The sequence below is a fragment of the Culex pipiens genome, chromosome 3 (assembly GCF_016801865.2).
Source record: "Culex pipiens pallens isolate TS chromosome 3, TS_CPP_V2, whole genome shotgun sequence".
Lineage (NCBI taxonomy): Eukaryota > Metazoa > Arthropoda > Insecta > Diptera > Culicidae > Culex > Culex pipiens.
The window spans coordinates 18,462,060-18,482,858 of record NC_068939.1 but is presented as its reverse complement, the minus strand read 5'-3'; the positions used below and the strand labels follow the sequence as shown (position 1 = coordinate 18,482,858).

The 20,799-nt window shown below is 33.4% G+C and overlaps 1 protein-coding gene across 13 annotated transcripts in view; it reads right to left on the bottom strand.

The window, feature by feature from the left end:
- Positions 1-20,799, bottom strand: part of LOC120413442 (supervillin) — a 536,783-nt gene that overhangs the window by 73,601 nt on the left and 442,383 nt on the right. The window lies entirely within an intron of this gene.

Here is a 20,799-nt window from a genome sequence, read left to right as displayed (position 1 = left end):
TAGCCGCAGCCGCTGGATTGAGCTATTGCTAGACGGGGCTGGTGGTTACTTGTGATTTGCAGTTTTTTTTTTCAGTAAATGAGTTTGAAATTGATATTTAATTGATTGCTAAAAATAAAAAAAGCAATGCGTATAATTAATCGATATGAGCAGATTTTGGAGAAAAAAAGATCTTTAAAAGGTTTCACACTACGAAGCTTCATCAACAATGTATAGTCGGGTTCAAGCGAAAAGTGTACTAAATCAACTTTTTGACATTCCAACATTCATTAAGTTCAGCCACTTTCTCCGCACTCCAAGCTTGGCTCTGATAAACATCGCCCATTTTTCATTCCATCAGCACGTTTCGGAGTGCATCCGGAAGGCAATTTCTCATGATCCCCCAGTCTCCCCAGTACTTTGGAGAAAACCAGCAACAACTACTACTACACAACGCCCTTTTAGAAGATTGATGAATGTTTAGTCAAAATTAAAAACCCAGTTCTCTTCCGGCCGTCGTCGTCGCCGTCGTAGTCATCTGTCCTCTGCCGTATCATGCCACAAAACGGAGATTGTTGCAGCATGCAACAATGGACCAGACATCCCTCGAACTCTTCATGCCTCCGCAGAGAAGAACTGCATACCAGGGATGCACTACAAAACCATTTCCATACATCACCAGACACACTCTCCAACCCCGAAAGGGTGAGTAATTCATCAGTCTGATGGCTCGCCCAGCGAGTTGTGGAGTCTTGGTGGTGGGGATCATTGGCCAGACTGCTTTCGTTATCCCCTTGGAACGAATTGGGAGCATTATGGGAGGCAGCGTTGCTCACAGGAAGTTTGTAATCTTCACATCTTCTCCAAATGTGTAGTGTGTAGGTATACGTCCTCGGAAGACTTTGAATGTCTGTCTGATGAGCGCAACATGTAGCAAAAGCGGGACCGGGGAAGGAGAAGCCTTCGGGAACGGAAATAATCGACGCGAGATGAGGAGAAGGTTCTGCGGACGGAATCCGAGGAGAACGCTGCGCCAACTCATAAGACTAATGGATTAGTGTTATTATTTCAAATGATCTTTACATTTTAACTCTGGTGCTAGTGGACGTCTCTTTCGCTCTCTCTCTCTCTTTCGTGAGCACTTCAATAAGTAAGAGTGTATAGCCTCGGAGGTCATGGAGTTCGACGGAGGTGGGATTTGCTGAAGACTCCCTTCTTGGATCAGCCGTTGGAGCAGAAGGGCTTTCCGGAGCGCACTTTCGAGCGGCACCTTTTGTTGCGATTAGTGCTGGTTCATGGAGATGATCCGGGGGAGCAACCTCGGCCAGAGTCTAATCGGATTTATTGCTGAAGATGTTGGAGTGATGTTTCCATCAATTATGATGATCCCACGATGAGGTTGGATATCTGAGCATTCCAGCAATAGCTTTATGGATGAATTAATGACTGATTTAAAAAAATAAGTGTTTCTGGCGTAAACTGAAGTCAACATATCTGGTAGCTATGTTGAACCTCCGGACCAGACCCACAGTCAGCACAGAGTGTATACATTGACTATCAGCATAATGTTGATTATGTTGCGTTTTCTAGGCCACCCAACTCCAACACCCATCTCACCCATTCAAGCTCATTCATTTGTGCGACATCGGGCCGATAAAGTGAGGAATTGGGAACAACTCTGCTCTGGCCGGTTGGTCAGACCACGATGAGTGCCACTTTGTAAGCGAGAATGAATGGCCGTCGATGGAGGTCGTCGCGGAGTGTCGTTTTTGTCGGACAACTGTATTGGCGCGCTATTCAATTTTATGATAATGAACATGGTAGTAGATCTATTTCGAGATGAAGCGCGAGTGTTTTGCTATTTATAAAAAAACTTGCTAGAAATCAAATAAACCATAATTTTATAAAAACCGAAAAAATTTCCGCAAGTTTATTGCTTAAATTCTTGAACTCTTGAAAACAAAAAGAGCAACAACTGCCATCTCTGTTTCATGTGTTGCTTTGTCCAAAAAGCACCAGTTCTTTATCCCACCCACACGGTTCCACATGCCATCATAAATATATAAACGAGAACTTAATTGAAATAGTAATCGTTTGGTGAAATATTGATGGGGTGATTTTTCGCTCCAGACGACACAAGAAGAGTGGTATCGGAATCCAGCGGAGCAGCGCCAGATGGCGGAAAATTCGAACGAAACAACGCACAACAACTATGGCGACGGATGAAAAGTCTGGGCTTAATGAATTTCCACCCAAACCCTGATAGTGCCATGTGGGGGAGAACACTGTCATGAAACATATTATGGGCGGCTAAGTGGGGTGCACTTCAAATTTCTTAAATTTTACAGGAGATGAAGATGATTACCAAATGCATTTCAATGAATTCATATATCTAGAAAGAACCTTAAAATTGACAATCAACCATTTTTTACCCATTAGACAAGCGTAATCAAATTTGCATTCGAAGAATGTTGTTTGTTGCAGCTTGTTTGTACTTTGTTCATTTAGGTTATTTTGGTCATTTTGGTCATTTCGCTCATTTCGATAATTTTGGTCATTTTGATAATTTTGGTCATTTTGGTCATTTTGGTCATTTTGATCATTTTGGTCTTTTTGGTCATTTTGGTTATTTTGGTCATTTTGGTCATTTTGATCATTTTGGTCTTTTTGGTCATTTTGGTTATTTTGGTCATTTTGGTCATTTTGATCATTTTGGTCATTTTGGTCATTTTGGTCATTTTGGTCATTTTGGTCATTTTGATCATTTTGGTCATTTTGGTCATTTCGCTCATTTTGGTCATTTTGGTCATTTTGGTCTTTTTGGTCATTTCGGTCTTTTTGGTCATTTTGGTCTTTTTGGTCATTTTGGTCATTTTGGTCATTTTGGTCATTTTGATCATTTTGCTCTTTTTGGTCATTTTGGTTATTTTGGTCATTTTGATCATTTTGATCATTTTGGTCATTTTGGTAATTTTGGTCATTTTGGTCATTTTGGTCATTTTGATCATTTTGATCATTTTGGTCAATTTGATCATTTTGGACATTTTGTTCATTTTTGTGATTTCGGTCATTTCGGTCATTTTGGCCATTTTGGCCATTTCGGTCATTTCGGTCATTTTGGTCATTTTGGTCATTTGGGGCATTTCGGTCATTTTGGTCATTTTGGGCATTTTGGTCATTTTGATCATTTTGGTCATTTTGGTCATTTTGGTCATTTTGGTCATTTTGGTCATTTTGGTCATTTTGGTCATTTTGATCATTTTGGTCATTTTGGTCATTTCGCTCATTTTGGTCATTTTGGCTATTTTGGCCATTTCGGTCATTTCGGTCATTTTGGTCATTTTGGGCATTTCGGTCATTTTGGCCATTTTGGGCATTTCGGTCTTTTTGGTCATTTTGGTCATTTTGGTCATTTTGGTCATTTTGATAATTTTGGTCATTTTGGTCATTTTGATCATTTAGATCATTTTGGTCATTTTGGTCATTTCGCTCATTTTGGTCATTTTGGTCATTTTGGAAATTTTGGTAATTTTGGTAATTTTCGTAATTTTGGTAATTTTCGTAATTTTGGTCATTTCGGTTATTTTGGTAATTTTGGTCATTTCGGTAATTTTGGTAATTTTGGTCATTTCGGTAATTTTGGTAATTTTGGAAATTTTGGAAATTTTGAAAATTTTGGTAATTTTGGTAATTTTGATAATTTTGGTAATTTTGGTAATTTTGGTAATTTTGGTATTTTTTGTAATTTTGGTAATTTTGGTAATTTTGGTAATTTTATTAGTTTTGGTAATTTTGATAATTTTGGTCATTTTGGTCATTTTGGTCACTTTGGTCATTTTGATCATTTTGGTCATTTTGGTCATTTTGGTCATTTTGGTCATTTTGGTCATTTTTGTCATTTTTGTCATTTTTGTCATTTTGGTCATTTTGGTCATTTTGGTCATTTTGGTCATTTTGGTCATTTTGATAATTTTGGTAATTTTGGTAGTTTTGGTAATTTTGGTAATTTTGGTAATTTTGGTAATTTTGGTAATTTTGGTAATTTTTGTAATTTTGGTAATTTTTGTAATTTTGGTAATTTTTGTTATTTTGGTTATTTTGGTAATTTTGGTAATTTTGGTAATTTTGGTAATTTTGGTAATTTTGGTAATTTTGGTAATTTGGTAATTTTGGTAATTTTGGAAATTTTTGGAAATTTTGGTAATTTTGGTAATTTTGGTAATTTTGGTAATTTTGGTAATTTTGGTAATTTTGGTAATTTTGGTAATTTTGGTAATTTTGGTAATTTTGGTATTTTTGGTATTTTTGGTAATTTTGGTAATTTTGGTAATTTTGGTAATTTTGGTAATTTTGGTAATTTTGGTAATTTTGGTAATTTTGGTCGTTTTGGTCATTTTGGTCATTTTGGTCATTTTGGTCATTTTGGTCATTTTGGTCATTTTGGTAATTTTGGTAATTTTGGTAATTTTGGTCATTTGGGTAATTTTGGTCATTTTGGTAATTTTGGTAATTTTGGTCATTTTGGTCATTTTGGTCATTTTGGTCATTTTGGTCATTTTGGTCATTTTGGTCATTTTGGTCATTTTGGTATTTTTGTATTTTGGTATTTTGGTATTTTGGTATTTTGGTATTTTTGTATTTTTGTATTTTTGTATTTTTGTATTTTTGTATTTTTGTATTTTTGTATTTTTGTATTTTTGTATTTTTGTATTTTTGTATTTTTGTATTTTTGTATTTTTGTATTTTTGTATTTTTGTATTTTTGTATTTTTGTATTTTTGTATTTTTGTATTTTTGTATTTTTGTATTTTTGTATTTTTGTATTTTTGTTTTTTTGTATTTTTGTATTTTAATATTTTTGTATTTTTGTATTTTTTATTTTTACATTTTTTTTGTATTTTTGTATTTTTTTAAATTATTTTAACGTTTTTGTTATATGGTATTTTGTAGTTTTGCAACTTAGTTTATGTTTTGTATTTTTGTATCAAAGATTTATTTTAGGAATCGAATAACAATTAAAACTTAGTATGTTAAATTTTCAACGTCATAGCATCATGTTGCACTGCTGTTAAGGGTGTGTGCTGCTGATTGCGGTGGCACATGTTTCGAAACAAGTTACCATTTCCTATATGGCTCAATTTAACGAGGAGCAAACGAGCCAAATGCTCGGGACTTCCCGTACAAACAGTAACAGCCGACAGTGACACGCGAGACCATTTAAGTGCAATTAAATGGTTTGGACTGAAGTCCAGAATGATACCACAGTAAAATTTTGTAAATCGAAAATTAATTTGTTCTGTTTTGATAAGATTGGAAAGAAATAATTACAACTCAACATAAAAATCCAAATTAACAAATTGAAAGTTACAGTAAATTTTTGAAAATTTGAACATTTTTCGCCGTGCAGATCCAACTTGTTACCACCCCTAATTGTTTCATTTTGCTCCGTTTTGTGTTGAGTCTTTAACTTCACTGGATGCTGACGCTGCACTCTCTGTGATTGAGATGCCGCGCGGCAGCAATTTTTTCGAACAAGTTAAGCTTAGGTTATGTTTGGCACGAGAAGGGCCAACCAGCCAGACGAAAGTGTAAGTCCGTTGTAATTAAGTATCGCGGGATGATCCAAGCACGCACGCACGCCCGGAATGCTCTGGCGGTAAATTGCATGATGGGATGCAGTTGGTTGAGCTCGCGCACGTGCACACGTGATGCGGGGGAAACATGCCGCTGAAGATCATAGTTTAGTGTTGAACGAGTGACGAACATGTCGGCTACAATGAGCGTTAGCAAAGGAAGGCTGTTTCAGTAACTTCCTGACTTTTCTTGTGGTTTAAAATGCAGGATAATGTTTCCATAAAACGACGTACAAAAACGTGAAGTTTTTGAAATGCAATACTTTCGTCTTTCATAGAATCCGTTCAAACCAGAAACTTTTACTCCGTCAAAAGTCTGACTCATGACTTTTATAGCCGCACACAAACTGCAGTAAAACCATTGAAAAAAAAAATCAAATAAAAAACATCCTTCTAACTTCCTGCAAACAAGAAGCTCAAACCCCGTGTCCGCTCCAATAAAAATCATCCCTCCTGAAAACAAGCGGAAACCCCATGAAAGAGCAATGTAACGGAAAGATAAAGACTCTTCATCATGTTGAAACACCCTGCCTTAAGGGGAAGCCCCAAACTATTACCATTTGTAGCGTGAAACTTTGGCACTTACCCCCTCAGCCTTGCCCGCGGTGGCAAAGGATCGTGATTTCTATTATTTCCGGAAAGGATGTTAGTCACCCTCGCACAGAATCATAGAGTTTTCCACCACCATGTCTCCAAACTTTCTTCCATTTTTCGGGAGGAGGAGGAAGGTTGAACAAACTTGTCTTATAAGATTCTCCCCACCCGAAAAAGGCACAAGTGTTCCGGGAGAAAATCCTCGCTCTTCCGTGAGTAATGATAGGGAAAATTCCTCTGAGTCAGACAGATTCGTTCTTTCTTTTTTCGGGAGTTAAAGTTTTATCACCCCCTCCAGACGGTGCATCCGGGAATGACTTTATTTCGACGAGCAAATAGGAAGGACATTGAACAGAGAGTGGTGCAATGAGAAATGAATGCATTATGTGGAATCTGATGGGGAAATTTTGCGAGCATTCCAGCATCCTCGCACGAAAGGACGCGCGCTCTCTTGGGGCACTTTTGGTGAATTTTCTCCTCGGAACAACAGCGGATGAACCGGCAATGACCCAGACGGTTGAACTTGGAACGTTGTGCCCGAGGAAGAGGATTTGCATTGGCGAAGAAAACATGTCGAGGAAGAATCTGTTTGGGATATGCACGGAAGATCCAACGTTCTTTGTCCATATCAAAGAGAGTGAAATCACGTCTGATTTGGAAGACAAAACGGCGAGGTTGACAATAACTAGATAAATAGGAAGGAGTTCGAGAATGTTTGTTTGTTTGGGTTCTAATTGAACAAAGTGGCCGAATTCGGTTTTACTTTCAGTGATAGTCGTGAGTGCAGAAATATGGACAACTGCATTGTTTGATAACATTATCAAATCACTTATAAAAACAAGATAACGACCAGGACGCAGACAAGAAAAGATGATTCTCTAAATCCTAATCTTTTCATTGTTTGATTACACTAGGGGTATCCAAACTTTTCGCAAAGTGGATTAAGTGGAAAATTGATTATCCGAAAAATGGTACCGTTTTGGATCTCTTCAGAAGATTTGTTACAAAATATTGATTTTTGACAAGGGTTTCCAGCAAGGCCTCGGACTGGCAAGTAATTAATAATTACTTTGATTTTTAGCTGGTAATTAGGTAATTCTTTAATTAATTAGTAATTTATGGTAATTAGAGTAATTTAATGTAGTTGATTGGTAATTTAAGTAATTTTTGAGTAATTAAAATAATTTTTTTTAATTGTACTTCTTCTACGAAACTATTTACTTTTTACATATAATCTATTATAACAGTATTTTATTAATTTCAAATAAGATTGAAACATAAAGATTAAAAAAGACTGGCTCTGTATGTAGAAGGCCTAATTTGCCATAGTTCTCTCCTAAAACTCTCCTAAAATTTATTTTTACATGTTGTTTATAGAAGCTGATTAACAACAAAAGGCAACGCCATCATATATTACCCAGTGAAAAATGTTTAGTGAATCCGAAATCTATTCATTTTCATTAAGTAATTATAAAAATATGTTTTTTTTTGTTTTGCAAGAACTACATTAGAATTGATTAATTTTTTATGCTTTTCCTTCTAATAGGCAGTCAAAATTATCAAAAAAAGTTTATGTGGATCATATAATTAAAAAAAATAGTGAATTATCATTTTTAAAAACAATTTTTCAAGTGATAGCAATTTAAAAATCAATAAAAGTATATTAAAAATAATTTAAAAAATATTGAAAATAATAAAAAAATTATCAAAAATAATACGAAAAATACAATTTTTATATTTTTTCATAATCAGCAGAAATTGACAGTCCTTATCTCTCTAAAGAGCTAAACTATTTTCCCGAAAAATTTCCAAATATGTCTGAGACAAATGTTAAAAATCAAACTCAGTGAAATTAAAATCGACTAATATTCAGATGCACAAATTAAATCCAATGTAATTGTCACATTTCACATAATCCGTATTTTCAGTAACGGATTTTTTTAATATGCTTGAGAAAAAAAAATGCAAAGTAATGTCAAACCAATGTTGAAAAACATTTTAAAACTTAACGTTATTTTGATGAATTTCACAATTTTCATGAAGAGCCGCTGCAAATATTTGTCAAAGTTTATGTTTGGCTCGAAAAATCAGGGGGCCTTTTTTCAAACAACTTCGATAAACTTGCAATAAACTGAATACAATTTTAAATTAATAATTAATTATATTAAAACTCAAACATTGAAGTAAAACAGTACAGTATGTTGTTTTGCCTTTATGACAAACACGACTTCAATAATCTTCTTTTGCAATTGATTGATAAGGGTACGGTTGATTGAAACGTGAAACATAATGGAATTTCGAATCAGATAATGAACAGGTTAAATTGGCCATAAAACAAATATTATTGTTTATAGCAATTGAGCTACTTATTTTTTACCTGAAATGATGTCAATTTTATAATAAAATAAAACAATTTCAAACCAATTAATTCGCTGTAAGATATTATGTAAACATCACCCAAAGTTTCAGCGTCCTCTAAAGGGGGCATTTTTGAAGTTTGATCGCCTATAGCTATTTTCAATTAAAATTATAATTCACAATACCCAGATACAAAAAAAAAAAAAATAATAAACAGCATAATTTTTAGAAGAGCTATCGAATGAGCTATTTATAAATAATTTAGTTCAGAACCGTAGAAATGAATACTTAAATTAAAATTAAATGTTTTTTATCGTAGTGAAAAGTAATTAAGTAATTTATGTAATTAATCATTTTGGACCAGTAATTTGAGTAATTAATTGGTAGACTGGCAAGTAATAAACGCTTCTGGAAACCCTTGATTTTTGATTATATTTTGAGATTGTAATAATAGAAACCAAAAATAGTTCCAAAAGTATATATTTTGACACTTTGGCTAAATTCTTCAGATTCAACGGCAAAAGAACATGTTGTTGGACAATTTTCAAATTTCGTTTGGTGTGGTCCCATACACTTTTTCCTGGAAAATTAAACATTTTCAAATGAAGATATTTCGAGTTTACAGCGTTTGTAGTGCTAGATCTCCCCTTTCGAATGCTGATGGCGTTAAAAATTTAGCTTGCGCTTTTTGGAGAAATTAAAGTTTTAAAATTGCATCTATTTTTCCTTAAAATGGCTTTAAATTTGGACATCATATTTAGGGTAGGGTAGTCATCAATGAGACACTTTTGGTTTTCAACTTTCAAAGTTTTTTCTCATTTTTTCATCAACATGTCTTAATGAGCTTTTTGTTGCATTTTCTTTCTTTTAATGTGTTCTAACATTGACCAAATTATGAGATCGATCCGACATCTACAGCCAGAGTTATTTAACTGTCTCATTGTAGACGCACTTGGCAGGAACAATGAGACAGCTGGGGAACAATGAGACACACTACGAAAATCAAGATTTTTCTAGTAAAACATCATGTTTTTGTATTGTTCCATTGCAGGTAACTTGCCTTGAACATTTTAGAGCAATTTTGCCAACATGAAACTTTAATTAACAAAAGTTATACTAAAAAGTATTTAAATTTTGTAAAATTCTTATATTTAAACCAAATAATTTTGTATTTTTGGTTAAATGAAGTTAAAACTCTATAAATATGCCAAAAATCACTTTTAATTCATGTTTTGAAAGATTTCCATATATTTGGAAAAGTTTAATGAAGAAAAATCAAAATGTCTCATTGTTACCCATGGGCTGAAATGAGTGGGGAACAATGAGACAGCCCTGGATACTGGGTATATTCTAAATTTTGGCCAAACCTAATGAAAGGACATTGTAGCCCAACTCAATCCCTATGGAACGTCGAAAGAAATTTGAAGAAATATTAGTTTTGGTGTTAATGGCAGCCTACGAGCGAAAAAAATAATTTTTGTCCATAATTTACTTTTACACCCCAGAATCAAACATTTATGAATAACTTTTCAAGGGAGCGTCCATAACCAAAGCCACTATAATGGCAGACGTGTATCCAGTAGACACATCTTTCCCCCAAATATGAGCCTGATTGGTTGAAACTACGACTTGTGAGAGCCATTTTATCATTGTTCCCCGTGTCTCATTGATGACTACTCTACCCTACACTTACAGTTGCTTGGATTGACAAACCAAAAAAAAAATCCCAAAAAATAATCCTGCAAAGTTAGAATTTAGAAAAAACCTCAATCGTGAACCACCCTTATTTTCAACCAAGTCAGAATTTGCCCCTTATTCAACATGTTATTCGTGATTTTTATATTTCAAAACAATTGTTAATGAAAAAAGCAGGAAATTTCACCAGAGTTTGATTTTTTATCAGTTAAGATCGAACCAAAAGTATCCGGAATATCGCAGCTTAAATAATCAGGTTTAATTATTTGAAAATAGAATGCTCATTTTTCACATAATTGAAGCTCTAAGAAGCTGTATTTCAGCTTTTCAGTTTTTTTACTATTGTATTGTTAAAATGCAAAAAAAAAAATCCAAAAAAGAACTATTTAAATATTGGATTGCAAATTATTTTTTGCATCTAAACACAATTTTTAAAATTTTGTTTGATATTTTTTTATCAAAATATAACAGCTCCGGTCCGGATTTCGCACCATCCTGAACCCTAGCGCAAAAGATACATTTTTAGTCGAAGTTGACTTTATAGCTGTCGGCCACCATTGCTAGTACCAACCACTAGTGTCTTCCTTTTATCTACAAGGACTTCGCCGCCCTGGGCTCCTAAGTGTATGAAAGTATGGCACGGAGCGACGGCGCCGAATACCCATATTTACACAAAGAATTTTAGAGCGCCCGTCGCGGGATTCGAACCGGCGACCTCTGGATTGTGAGTCCAGTGCGCGGTCCGATTGATCCACACGGGCGGGCAAAAACATACATTTTTAGTCACTTAAAATAAAAAAAATAAAATTAAATAATATAACTTTTCAAAGCATTGTATGAAAAAAGGTCGAAAGACATAAGGTCGAATGGACAAAAAATCAAAAGGCAAAAGGTCGAATGAACAAAAGGTCGCATTGACAAAACGTCGAAAGGACAAAAGATCGAAATAAAAAAAAAAAACATTTTTCTTCAAAGTATTTTTGAAGTCGATGTTTGTTCTTTAAAGATTTGCTCATGTTTGAAAGAATGGAATAACTAACATTAAAATTACGACAACAAGAACAAGTTTTTGATTAAAAAAAAAAAACAAAAAAATATTTCAAATGTCGAACTTTTTCTTTTGAAAGAACTGCTCATAGTTTAAAGAATGGAAAAACTCACAAAAATATTACTACAGTCATAAATAGGCTGCTTGAAAAAAAAACTTTTAAAAAATTGAGAGTTCAATTATTTTGAGAAATGCCTCTGTTTGAAAAAATGGAAAAACTCAACAAAATATTACAAACATCAAGAATAGATGATTTTTTTTAATAAAAAAAAATATTTCAGAAATCACCGAATTTTTTATGAGAAAATGTTTTTTTTTCAAGAATATTTTAGAAGTCTGTGAATATTTTTTTCAAGGATATTTTTGAAGCTTATAATTATAATTATTTGTTTAATTTTTTCACATTCAACTTTTGTCCTTTCGCCGTTTAGTCCATTCGTCCTTTTGTCAACTTTAGAGCGTCCAATTTACCGGGGTTACAAACTTCCCGGGAAACGGGAAATTTTCAGCAAATTTTCCGGGAAATCCCGAGAAATTCCCGAGAAATTTGAAATTTAACGAAAATTGTTTTGATCCTGTTTCTGATTAATATATTACAACAGAATTGTATAGAACAGCAACTTTAATGGTCAAAATGAGTGTGAGGATCAATTTATTGCTTGACTGCTTGTAAAAAATCATGCAACTTTGAGAAAATATATTTTTTTATGCTTTCTTTGAAATCGTTTCAAATCAAACAAAAATATTATTCGTATTTTTTGTTGGGAAGTATTTTTTTAATTAAAGTGTTTGGACAGTGAAAATCTATGCTCCACAACATTAAAATTGCTTTTAAATTTGTCTCAGTGACCATAATAGTTGAAATGGAAAAAATATGTAGAAAAAATATTTTTTCTGGCTAATAACTTATTCCAGAACTTGTGAACAACTTGTGAATAAAAAGATAATCATTGAATTTTCCTTAAATATCTGATTTCTAGTGCTTTTCAACTTAAAACCCAATTCACGAAATCACTCAATGTTTTAAAATATTTGAAGTGAGTTTTTGAAATATGGTTGCATTCTTTGGGTACATTTTATATGATACGAAGATTTTTTATATTGATTTTTTAATGTTCCATTTATGGTATGGCCTAAAAAATTAATTACATTAAAATTTTTTCATAGTGTAAAAGTGTTTGAAATAAACCATTTTAAACCCTTGGTAGCTCGCGTGCTTCAGAAATTTATAACTTCAAACAGTAACAGTATATCAAGTCAATTTTCATCCAATTTGGTAAAGGCAAATAAAAAAATCAAACAAATCTCAATTGTGACCTTTCCCGGAAGAGGTGAATATCTAATTTTCAAATGATATAACAAAAAAAATCTTCAAAATAAGTTCTCGAAAATAAAATAGTCATATTTATTCCAAAAGAGGGTAATTTTTGTTGCCCAACATACAAGCAAACAATATTCCTTGTTGTGAATGTTACAGAAATAAATATTTTCTGAATTGGACCTTGACATGAAAATTACAGCAAGCTCAATATGAACAGTAGATTGAAATGATTAAAATCAAAGCAGGTTCTCTTATTATGTTTTGTTTCATTTCAAAACATTGGTGCCAAAAAGGTAGGAAAATGAATACTTCCACTTGTATTGAGGGAATTCCCGGGAAATTGATATAATTCCCGGGAAATATTTTTTTCCGGGAAATACCGTGAATTCCCGGGATTTGTTTCACGGCACGGGAAATTGGATGCTCTTGTCCACTTTCGACCTTTTGTCCATTCGAACTTATGTCTTTCGACCTTTTGGCATTCGACATATAGTCGCATATTCTTGCCAAAGAAATCAAATCGATCAGAATTTCTTTTTCTCAAGATACAGGTTCACATGGATATTTTGTATGATTAGCTCGTAAAATTGTATGAAGCCTTGTATGAAAAAAATAACGATGCCAAATGGCTTCTTTTATGTAGGGAATGCATGGACAAGCTTTCTTTTAAATCGAAAAATATTTATTTTGCGAAATTCTAGAGTATTACTATGAAGACTAAAAATTGATCAACATATAAATTTTCTAAACTTTGAGAATCCTGGGAAGTTTTCAATAAACCTCAAGATCCATGCTATTTTTTCGTATTTTGAAACTCTAATTCTGAGAAATTTGTTGCTTCAATGTCGAAATCATCCGCAAAAAAAATGTGATGCGTTTAAACACACTGACTCAGCAGTAAATTGAGTTGCTTCTTCCAACGTGAAGCATGAACAAATATATCAAAACTCTAATCGCATGTTTCCCCCCTAAAATGCATGCCTATCATCACATTAACATCCTGTCCGATAATTTTGCGCTTGATCACATCCAAAAACCAACCATAACCGAACTACTCTTTCGTGCCTTGGCGCTGCTGCTGCTACAATTATGATTAATAGCCTCCATCAAAAGCTTGTTTTGGTTGTTTTGATTTAATTTCCATCTCATTTCACTCCAGAGGAGCTCTTAGTTTCTGATTTACTACTCTCTTTGTTACTGATTACTGCACCTGCTGCCTGCCACAACAAAGTCTGCCTCTGCCTGACTTGCTTTCGTGTAATTAATTCACTTTTGGCACTTGATAATACACTCCACGCCCTGCTGCTCGCAGCTGGTCGAACATCTCTCGTGCCTACTTTTTTGTTTCTTCTTCTTTTTTGGTGAACTGATACTTATCATTATCACCACAGCCATTTTCACACCTCAACTCCTTCTTTCACCTCTTCTTTTTTGTGTGGCGTTTTTTTTTCTTTATTGAATCAGCAGGTGTTTGTAAACAACTTTTATTCAATTTGTGGTTCCAGCATAATCTGCTCTGGTTTCAAACGTTTAAGCTCGAATCCATCAGCAGCAGCAGGTCACATCTGGTTGCGCGCGCACAATTTTTCGGGTTAATGTTTAATTTGAATTGAGTATTTCGGCGCCAGTTCATCGGCGGCAAATTAAGGCCCACCAACGTTGATCACACGGTTGAACAGAGAGCGAAAAAATGCAACCGGCATGACCGGGGCGAAGATACGCAAGTATCGATATGTTCATTTGGATGTGAACTGGATCTTTTTGTTGGACTTTTTTTGTGCGGTGTGGGCACAGTGAAAAAGCACACATTTCAGTGCTGAAAAGTATCACTTTTCAGCACTTGTGTCGAAAAAACTTCAACACAGTTTCGAAAAGTACTACTTTTTGACACAAGTGTTGATAAGTTGACCTTTCAGCTCTCAAATGGATGTTTATTAGTAGTTTATGCAACAAGTTGCAAAACGAGGATTTTTTCAGCACGAGTCGTACATTTATCCAACGAGGTTCACCGAGTTCGATAAATACGACGAGTGCTGAAAAAATCAAGTTTTGCAACGAGTTCCATATAACATTTTTTGCAATTTCGAAAAACACCCATTGAGTGAAATTTTAAGTCGAATTTTCATGTATTTTGTCAATAAATCGTTTATATCAAAAAAATGTTGAAAAGTGTTACTTTTCGAAACACTTTGCACTTTTACAAACACTTTATTTTGAAAAGTGTTGCTATTCGATTCTGTTATTTTTGGTACAGAAAAGTAGGCTATTTCGTCGTTCAAAAATGACAGGAAAAGTAAGTAGTTTCACGACGGAATTGCAAAAAAGTATTTTTCAGTACTTTTATTTTTGACGATAAAAAGTAGGTCATTTTATTATTCGGAAATTGCAAGAAAAGTGAGTCGTTTTACTACGGAATTAAAAGAAATATTAACAAAACATTTCAAGGAACAAAGTTGGGTAATTCTCTACCAACTCACACGAAATCGGGAAAAGTTGCCCCGACCCCTCTTCGATTTGCGTGAAACTTTGTCCTAAGGGGTAACTTTTGTCCCTGATCACGAATCCGAGGTCCGTTTTTTGATATCTCGTGACGGAGGGGCGGTACGACCCCTTCCATTTTTGAACATGCGAAAAAAGAGGTATTTTTCAATAATTTGCAGCCTGAAACGGTGATGAGATAGAAATTTGGTGTCAAAGGGACTTTTATGTAAAATTAGACGCCCGATTTGATGGCGTACTCAGAATTCCGAAAAAACGTATTTTTCATCGAAAAAAACACTAAAAAAGTTTTAAAAATCCTCCCATTTTCCGTTACTCGACTGTAAAAAATTTTGGAACATGTCATTTAATGGGAAATTTAATGTACTTTTCGAATCTACATTGTCCCAGAAGGGTCATTTTTTCATTTAGAACAAAATTTTTCATTTTAAAATTTCGTGTTTTTTCTAACTTTGCAGGGTTATTTTTTAGAGTGTAACAATGTTCTACAAAGTTGTAGAGCAGACAATTACAAAAATTTTGATATATAGACATAAGGGGTTTGCTTATAAACATCACAAGTTATCGCGATTTTACGAAAAAAAGTTTTGAAAAAGTTACTTTTTGCGTTTCTCTTTGTTTCGTCGTCCGTGTCTGTCGCGGGTGACCATGAACGGCCATGATCGATGACGACCAACTTTTTCAAAACTTTTTTTCGTGAAATCGCGATAACTCGTGATGTTTATAAGCAAACCCCTTATGTATATATATCAAAATTTTTGTAATTGTCTGCTCTACAACTTTGTAGAACACTGTTACACTCTAAAAAATAACCCTGCAAAGTTAGAAAAAACACGAAATTTTAAAATGAAAAATTTTGTTCTAAATGAAAAAATGACCCTTCTGGGACAATGTAGATTCGAAAAGTACATTAAATTTCCCACTAAATGACATGTTTCAAAATTTTTTACAGTCGAGTAACGGAAAATGGGAGAATTTTTAGAACTTTTTTAGTGTTTTTTTCGATGAAAAATACGTTTTTTCGGAATTCTGAGTACGCCATCAAATCGGGCGTCTAATTTTACATAAAAGTCCCTTTGACACCAAATTTCTATCTCATCACCGTTTCAGGCTGCAAATTATTGAAAAACACCTCTTTTTTCACATGTTCAAAAATGGAAGGGGTCGTACCGCCCCTCTGTCACGAGATATCAAAAAACGGACCTCGGATTCGTGATCAGGGACAAAAGTTACCCCTTAGGACAAAGTTTCACGCAAATCGAAGAGGGGTCGGGGCAACTGCTGTGTGAGTTGGCGGAGAATTACCCAGTTAATAAATAAATAAAAATTTCAAAAAGCAAGATTAGCAATTATAATTATTCATAATTTGAAATTCTAGTATTTCTATAACTTTTTATAGTGCCGTAACTCGAAGCTACCGCAGTCCGGTTCAATTACCGTATACGTCCAGCCGGGCCAGCAGCCCCTGATCAGCTTTCATAATCACATTATCGCTTTCGTTTGCAACTTCAACAGATGAGGAGGGAACTCCTGCACTGTGCTGGCTGGCAGTGAGGTCGAGCAGCAGCAGCCGGTGCAGGCGCGTTGAATCGAAATCAATTTGGCCGGAATGAAAGTGAAATTTGAGTAGTTTGCTGTTGTTGTTGTGTCTGCTGGTGAGCAGAATGGAAAACGAGCTTTTTTGTTCTTCCCAATCTCGCCGGAGAGTGTGCAGTTCGTGATTACTGGTTTTGTCTGGGTTTTAGGGAAAAAGTGCACTTTTTTGTTCGAGCAAATTGCACTGGAAACTCTGTGTGTTTTGTTTCGGTTTCACAAAGGGCTATCAATCATGGGTTTAATGTTGGGCATGAAAATGGACACAGAAAAAAGAGAGTACAAATTGATACGTGTCGGCAAGCCAGACCTTAAACAACGGTGTCCATCCAGTTTGGCAGCTCCATAAAACAAGGATGAATGGTTCAACTCACCTGGAAAGAGAAAGAAAAAAATAACCTGATTAGTGACATGATACCGAGCTTGGACTCTAAATGGAATAACCGCAAACAACCGCAACACTAGACAGACCGTCGTCAACAGAAAAAGGAGCAACTTTTTGCGGGGCTCCCCAACATAAATCAAAGCTGCTCCACTAGCTTTAATGCGGAGTGACAGTTTAATTAAAATAAACGAATGCTCGCTCATCCCGCGATTCGATAGTTATGAAATAAATAAACATCAATCATTCGAAGGAGGGCGAAATGACGAGGGAAAAAAGTTGCAAATAAAATATTTGCGAAAGTCACAGGTTAGTTTAGTTTGCTTCTAAATTAAGAGTAAAAATAAAACTATTTTTTTTGAATATTTTCCTATAATCTAGATTAATAGTTTTTCTTTATCTTTTATTTTTCACGTGTTAAGGAGAACATTTACTTCTCTTGTTTTTCTTTATTATTTTTAGGTTTGGTTTTTGTATTGGTAGTGTTAGACCAATTCTATATAACCTAAAATTAATATATTTAGATTATTTTTCATCATTTTGCAGTGACTTTTGAGAATTTTAATTTATTTTTTAAATATTTTTATTAAATAAGATCGCACTAAAATGTGTCGAAAAATAATCGAGCTTTAAAAAAATACTACATTTTAAATTTTGCATGAAAAGTAAAGGAAAGTAAAGTCAAACAGGGACCCAAGGAAAAAGCATTTTTTCATACATTGGCAAAGTCAAAGAAACAAGTACAATCAGCAAATCCATTATTTTCTGAATTCTTTTTATTATTCAAAATTTGCACAGAATTTGTTTTTTTTTTTCTTGCGAATTTTTTCATAACAGCTCATTTCGAAACGGATTTTGGTCTTAAAAGGGCTAAAGAAAAAAAAATATCTTCGAATAAGAAATGGAAAACGTAATATTTATTTTATTCTGTTTTTTTTCCGAAATCAGTCAAGTTAATCAAGTTTATGTTATCTCTGGAAAAGCAGAAAATGAAAAAAATGTTCAAAGTTTTTCTGCATATAAAAAAATTGGTCCTTAATATCATTTTTTTTTTTGGGAGGGTGGTCCAGCCGCACATCGTTGATGTTGAAACCTCTAAACTGGGCCCTCGTCCTGTCACGTCCGTCAGTATTCTTGTCGTACATTACAACTAGAATCAGATCTGCCAATGAATTAGTACACTTCGACCAAATAAACACTGACGCTGTATGGATCTGACTCTAGAATAAATGCACAGTTGTGTGTTATTCATAAGTCCAACTTATTCAATTATTCATTTAAGTCCAAATATTCATTTGCTAACTACTTTGGATTGAAAATCTTAATTTTAAACTAAAATCTTCTAAACTTAATGTTCAAAACTAAACGTTCCTTTAACTGTTGCAGTAATACTTCTATCAAAAAACAATAAAAATTTGTGAACTGATATACAAATAGGATAGATATCGCGAATTTAAAAATAAATGACCATTTTCGTCAAAAGATCCGTAGTTCCTCGATTCGCAACAATGGTCAATATAACCATAATCCGAAAACCGTTAGTTCAACAGATCAACGAATTTTGTCCGATATCATTACATTATTGATTGATCGAGACTCTATGGACAATTTGACATAAAAGAATGCCTAGTATGCTACATCAATCAAAGTTTATTGACAGCATTACTCTAACTTAACAATTGCAACTAAATTTATCATCAAATAGATTTGGAAAGCATACAGATTTAATTTAAATGCTAATGCTAAGAAACAAATCAACTGTACTATCAAAAAGTCCCACCTAAATCCCACATTGTGATAGTGAAAAGTCAGCGGTGTCTTGTGCAATTGTGATATTTTCACTATCGGAGAACTACTTAGTTCACGAAAACAGCTTATCGGTCAACGCTTAAGCCCTGGGGCTGCGGCAAAGCGAGTTCTCGTAGCATGAAGTGGTGTCCATAGTGCTTATAAAAAAGAATGTATACCCAAATTTTAACTAATGCACTAGGATCAAATCATGTCCCTTGACTTTACAAGGCCCAGGGAAAAAATTGGTCCTTAATATCATTAAAAAAACAAATCTTGGTACATTTTTAACAAGGTAATATAACATTTAAAGATGTCAACAAATGATGAGATGTAATACTCTGCCATAACTTTTTTCATCCTGCCACAATAATTTATGTTCTATTAAATTAAATTAAATTAAAAATATTAAAAGTAAGCAGTTTCATAATCCAAGTTTTCAAATACTCATGTAAAAATAGGCACACACATATTCACGGCGTGTTTTCTGGGCAACTTTAAGGAGAAAAAAATAGTCAGAGCTACTTTCAAATGTGTCTTATATGACAATTTCTCAGCTTTCTAATGCAACTAAGGACAAGAGAAATTTCTGAGATATATATATTTTTTAAGTTTTTTGTTCTAAATTCCTTTATTGTTTATTGGAAACTTTTTAATAACAGTTTGTGAAACTTGTCAAATGATGTGTTTTATGTGACATTTACTCATCAAAATGTGCAAAATAAGACAAGAAACAACTTTGTAGAAGGTAGCAAAACGCTAACCATTTTTAAAATTTAGTTTAACCGAGTTTTTGAATATGTGTGATTTATTCAGAAATGAAAATCATAAAACTTTATTGAAATATATTTCTAAACGAATTAATAGATTTTTAAATAATTGTTTTGTCTGCTCAGATTCTGCTTGCTACTCAATCGATAAACCCGATTTTTTTTTGCAAGTTTGGGATTGATGAGGGCACTAGACTTTTTTGAAAAAATATCATATTTCCTTAGCCAAATATTTACCAGTTGCATGGATGCAAAACATGTGTTATACTCGGAATTGAATTACAAATTACTGTTGCAAGCTTCAAGAGAAAAACTTTTCATGAGCATGAATTATTTTTTTTTTTAGTTTTCTTGCATAAAATGATCAAGGAATCAACAATTTTATAAATCTTATCTTTATAAAACATTTTACCAATACTTTGACTTTTGTTGAGCTAGTTGGAATGAAAGTTTCTGTTTGCTTTTATTTTCTTAAATACTACTTAATTTTTGTTTAAACCAAAAAAAGTTTGTGACGAGGTTTTATATATTCAGAATTAAAACATACGAATTTACTCCTACGTTTAAATGCAGTTTCAACAGAAAACATTTTATTTTTTTCTTTATTTTATACTCATGAAAACATGACTTTTGAAGCTTGCAATAGTAATTTGTAGTACATTTTCGATTTTAAATCATACATTGTATCCATGTTCCTGGTTCATATTCATAAAAATCCAATAATAACCTTAACAATCTCAAATCTGCAAAAAAAATCGGTTGTATTAGCTAAATTAGAGTAGACACATGATACTTGTACACAACAATTATGTAATTATTTTTTAATTCTTGGTAAAACATTTTTCATTACGGTTTTATGTTTTTAATTTCTGAATAAATCACAAGTATCAAAAAACTCAGTTCAAATATTATTTTCAAAATATTTAGCGATTTGCAACTTTCTACAAAGTTGTTTCTTGTCTTATTTTGCACATTTTGATGAATAAATGACACATAAAAAACATAATTTGACAAGTTTCCAGAACTGTTATTTAAAAGTTTCCAATAAATAATGAAGCAATTTAGAATAAAAAAATAAAAAAATAAAAAATAAAAAAAGATTTCTCACAAATTTCTCGATGAATCAATTCGCTCTTAAAA